Consider the following 5558-nt stretch of genomic DNA (forward strand, 5'->3'; position numbering starts at 1 on the left):
GAACGCCTCCTTCCCTCACGGGCCCGGCCCTCCTTGTCCCTCCCTGTCCCCCCCTGTTCCCTACCGTGGCTCCTCTTCACGCCCGTTTCGGCGGGGCTGGTGCCACTGCGCCCTGGGGTTTTCCCCCACGGTGCCACACCAGCAGCGATGGTGGCCGCTCTAACGAGCCCACTGTCCGGCAGCTTTTAGAGGGGCAGTCGAGACTGTTTCAGGTTTTAAGATTTTCAAGGAGAAGAGGTAAAAAGTAAATTTGGAAAAGGGATTCGGAAAGTTTTGGCCTGCACGTGTTATTTCAGCGTTGGGGACCCAGATAACTCGCGGACAGCCAGTCTGGGTGTGTTCAGAACTGCCATTGCCAGAGCAGGGCCACGGCCACCTTCCCTTTACAGACTGGTACTGGCCCAAGCCTCCCACAACACTTACTGGGGGAGTAACACTTTAACTTATACCCCAAAAGCATGACTATTAAATGTGCTAACAGAATTATGATGTGTTAAATGTGTTCACTGAAGAGTAAGAATGACCCCTGAACAGGTGCACAAATCAAGCTGCCAGTTTTGTTTCTTAATAGTAAGTGTAACTCAAGGCACAATTTGCTACAAAGATAAACCGAAGCTAGGCATCTAAATCTATTTATTTCCTGAATTAAATTCAACAGATGAGGTCACAACTGTATACACAGTTGTGTATACATGGTGTTAGAAGAAGGATGCAGCTTCTTGTGGAAACCTCCGATTGCCTTGTTAATGCCTTGTTCACAAAGCTCATTAGCCCCCTGTTGTTTTCATTTAGCATAATGAGCCACTCTGAAATGTATTTATTTTTTGATTAAAGCAAGTAGTGCTGACAGCAGACACTGTCTGGGGGGGAAATGCAGTGGAACAAAACATTATTGGTGTCCTGAGTGCACAGGGACTCAGTGGCTCTGCCCAGCCTCATCCAGCTCTTGCTGTTGTCCCTCAGGAAAAGGAATCTGGGAGCTGAGGGTGGCCACAACACCAGCCAGGTCAAGACCTCACCAACAGGACACGGTCCAGTGACCATCCAGCAAGGACATGGGACACAACGTCAGCCCAGGAAACCCAAACAGCAGTTCAGGAACAGAATTAGCAGCAAAGACACCCACGAGTCACCTCTGTCATCCCAGCATGAGGAGGACATGGTTAGGTAGGTTCAGAGGAGGGCCACAAAGAGGCTCAGGGGCTGGATACCTCTGCTGGGAAGACAGGTTGGGAGAGCTCAGTGTTCAGCATGGAGAAGGCTCCAGGGAGACCTTAGAATCTCTTCCACTGCTCAAAGAGGCTCAAGGAGAGAGCTGCAGGGGGACTTTGGACAAGGGCCTGGAGTGACAGGACACAGGGGAATAGCTTTAAACTGAAAAAGGGCAGATTTAGACTGGATTTTGAGAATTAATTCTTCCCTGTGAGGGTGGTAAGGCCCTGGCAAAGGGGGCCCAGAGAAGCTGTGGCTGCCCCTGGATCCCTGGAAGCATCAAAGGCCAGGCTGGGTGGGGCTTGGAGCAGGAAGGCATCCCTGACCATGGCAGAGAGTTAAAACTGAATGAACTTAAGGTCCCTGCCAACCCAAACCATTCTATGCTTCTATTTAAATCCCAAGGTTAAATAAAATCCCTGCACAAGAGTGTGAGTGGAAGCCCCAGCTGAGACTGGTCAGACAATTAGTGCAGTCAGGGCCCTGGCAGCTGTGGGAGAAGAAGGTTGATTTGGAATGAAAAGGAAAATGCTAAATTTTTCAGGTGTTGGAGATGAGGTTCAGCACCTGATAAAGGACAGGATAATTAAATGTTACAGGTTTTGGTTGTTTTTTTTTTCTGTGTGTCACTGGAAGTCAGTGTCCTCTGCAGCTAGCACTTCCAGCTTCATGCTGTATAGGAGTGAGAAGAAAAAATATTCACATGTAAAATTGCAGTGACTTAAATTTGAATTTTCACTGGAGGATACATTCTACTTGCACATTGAATCAGGCTTGTTAGGGTGATTTTAAACAGAAGAGAAAAGGGAAAACCATCCATTAAGGGACTCAATTTCATGCTAATTTGTACCTGCTGTTTTAATTAGAAGTTGTGTAGGGCATAAGTAGAATTTTGCCCATGAGTGCTTATGCTGAAGTCTGTGAGAACTACAGATCACTCTCAAAATGAGGTACTTGGAGCTGAGCCCGTGCAGTTTTGAGGCAGGTAGAGGTCATGTAATCCAGGCTTGGTGCTGTGCTGTGTTTCATTGCTGCCTCTGCCCTGTGTTCCTGCAGATAAACCACACAGTGGTCACAGAACTGACCTGCCAGAGGCTTGTTTGCAGTTAGATCAGCTCACTGGGCTGCACAAGCAGCACTACCAGCACAAGGAAGGTGGCAGGGCTGTGCTACCTTGGATTTAATCTGTTTTAAACACTGAGGGATGGCACCTCCATTCCCCCCTTTGTTGCCTAAAGCTGCAAGCACGTTCTCTGAGCCTTGTGGCTCAGGCAGCTGAGTGCCCATAGCTTTGGGGCAAACCTTGTGTGAACCTAGTCCTGCTTGGGCTGGCCAGTCTGTCTTTGCAGTGCCAATTGTCTCTCTCCAGTCTATATGTGAGTGATATTATCAGGGACAGTCCAGAACTAGGGGCTCAATCTGACATAATGTGGTTCTGGGCCCCAGGGAGGGGCTAGGACAGGGCTGAAATGGAAAAGAGGTTCTCATGAGAGCTTGCTCCCATCTGTGCTTTATAGGGCGTAATTTATATTCTGATATTTTCTTCCTGTGACAACATCTGGGCAAGAAAGTGAAGATGTCATGAGTGCAAGCTGGTTCTTGTTGAGAGAGGAATGACATATCCCTCCCCTCTTCTCCTGAGCTGGTGTTTGAAATGTTTCTGGATGGCTCTGTTCTGAGCACTGTTGCTTTGTATTCAGTTCAGCTTGCCACAATTTGCCCAGAAAGCTCTATAATTATATTATTCAGGGGTAAAAAAGTGAATGAAAATAAACTAGTCAGCTCATATATTTGTTTCTGAAAACTACATCCTGCCTTTAGTTTGCTCTTGAAGTCTAAAGGCTGACCCACAACTGTGGAGAAAAAACTCTGATGACCCTGGAAATGCATGGGCCACAGTGTATCAAATAATGAATCATTAAAAAATACACACCAACAGGAAAGCAGGAAACCTGTATGAGTCTACAAACTTTGATTTTCTTTGAAGGAAAAAAAAAGCCAATGACTGGCTAGTTATTGACTTTCCTTTCACTTTTTGTGCACAGATTGATTCTCCATATGGCTTGTGATATACTGCTGCAGTGGATGACCTGAAGCACAGGAGAGCAATTAGACCTCTCCACACTAAATTTATGTTTTTTCTGTGTTTATAAATGTGCAGAAAGAGTAAAGGTAGTCTTACTTCTCTTTCTGATTTTCTTTATATAAATATGAACTGAAAAAATATTTGCTTCCTTTTCCTCTCTCATTGAGATGTAGTGCTGTACCTTTGAGGGTTGATATTTTTGTTACAGTAGGGAGCTTTGAAAATCAGATGAAGGATCTTTTGGGGAGTAATTCCTTCATATTACTGTGATTCAGAGACGCTTGGCCTGGGAAAATAACAGAGTAGCATTTGTCAGGCAAATGTCAATTTGAAATTGACTTCATCCTTTGAATTGTGTCTTTGTGGGCTTGTTATTTAGCAGCTGGATTGACACAAAGACTCAGGCTGACTGGAGACAGGGAGGTGTTGGATCACCTCCTCCTCGAGGCTGATGGCAGTAGACAGACACTGAAGCACGGGGAGGAACTCTTCTGACTGAATATCTCACACGTGGCATGGGACAGGAGGCTCAGTCAGAATGAGTGTCCACTGTCTGACAGCTCTCATGGATTTTTCTGAATTTTGCCACATTTTGGGGGGTGCCTTGAAGCCCCTGGTTCTGGAATGATGGAATCATATTTTTTAAGGCCTTATGTTTCTGAAGAAGAGAGAGAAAACCAGTGTCTCTGAAGACACAAACAATATTTGTTGGGGATCTATAACTATGTATCTGTTTGTTACTCCTGTTTTGCTTTGTATTTAAACAATGTAATGATTCATGGAGACCTGAGCTTCCGGAAGCTGAGTGTTTACTCATTTAGGAAGGTGAAGTGCTGCTGGCCTTTGCTCTCCCGTGAAGCAGGAGGGCATCTCTGCCCTGGGGTACAGCACATGCTGTGTTTCAATCCTTGTTACAGGGACTGTGGCTGGGCCGATTGGTACCAGCCCTGGAGCTGGATCCTTACTGATGCTCGAGGCCTCTGCTAGTTTTCTGTCATAAATGAAATGCTCACCTTAAATAACCAGAAGATGGGCTTCATATCAAACAAATGAAATTTCTCAAAGCTGGCAATTTTCAGTAGTGTTTGGGTTATTGGGAGATTAAAGAAAAGAATTTGAAGAGCGGTGGCAAACCAGGCCGGTATGCAGAGGTAGGAGGGAGTCAGATCTGTTGCAAAGAGGACTCAGTGTTGTGGTGTCTCCTGGCAACTGGTCCCCTCAGCTCCCCTGGGATCCTGCTCCTTGCTGCCTGTGGAAAACACTGGCCACCATTACTGCCTGCTGGCCACCAGCACGCACCTCCACAGCAGTCCACTGTGTGAACACCCTGCCACTTCATATTCCTGCATAATCCCTCTGACAACCAAATCTATTAAAAATTCATTTTCATCCAGGCAAATCAGACTCCCTGAAATCAATTGAGCTTTGTTCTCTGAGGGCAGCTTGTGCTGGTGCAAATATAATCAAATCCTGAGGTGCCTTGCATGCATTTTTACAAGCAGTGAGATGGAATTCATGTTTCAATTATTCGTTTTGATGTGCATTTTTAAAGGAAATTAGAATATTATGCTCAAGTAAACCAACAGTTTTAGATCTTTAGGAAGGAACTCCAAGTGAGTCAAATTCCTTTTCCCAGACCATCCCAATTATACAAGTACATACAAATACCTCTGTTTGCCATGCAGCATAAAAAGAGGTAAGGAGGTGAACTCAGTGTGAACTCAGACTAAATTTCACTTCTGTCCATTTGCCTGCTGTTCTCCAGAAGCTGGCTTGAGACAGCAGCAGTTTATGTAGACAGTTTGAATTGTTCTCCAGAAGTATCCAGGGACTCCTAAGTCAGTCCACTGATGAAGTAAATGGATTTTGGAAGTATGCAGACTTGCTCAAAATGCCCTACAATGAATGAAAACTGCTCTGATTCTGCCAGAAAAGCAGAGGGCTGTTGGGCAGACGTGAGCAGTGGTGTTTACACCAGGAGAGGGCTGCCTGCCTTCACTGCAGTGAGGGCACCCAGCCTGCAGGCTCCATTTTGCTCCATCTTTCCTGCTCAGCATTAGCATCTTCCCATTTGCAAAACCTGTTTTTAATTGCCAAGCTGCCTCTCAGAACCAAAGAGAAACAGTGAAAGCCTTTAAGCCTTTGAGGTTCACTTCCCAGCTGACCAACAGCCAACACGGATCTGCTCAAGGTCTGAAAATCTAGTGATGTTTCATGGACTGAACCTGCCTTTGCTTTGCAGCCAGTCTTGTTCAGAGGG

At 45.8% G+C, this 5558-nt stretch overlaps 1 long non-coding RNA gene across 1 annotated transcript; it reads left to right on the forward strand.

Annotated features, from left to right (window-relative positions):
- The first annotated feature begins 493 nt into the window (after positions 1-493).
- Positions 494-4088, forward strand: LOC132333940 (uncharacterized). Its single transcript, XR_009488304.1, has 2 exons — positions 494-1167; positions 3678-4088. It is a non-coding gene; the product is annotated as an uncharacterized LOC132333940 (long non-coding RNA).
- The last annotated feature ends 1470 nt before the right edge of the window (positions 4089-5558 follow it).

Source organism: Haemorhous mexicanus, chromosome 14 (assembly GCF_027477595.1).
Source record: "Haemorhous mexicanus isolate bHaeMex1 chromosome 14, bHaeMex1.pri, whole genome shotgun sequence".
NCBI lineage: Eukaryota > Metazoa > Chordata > Aves > Passeriformes > Fringillidae > Haemorhous > Haemorhous mexicanus.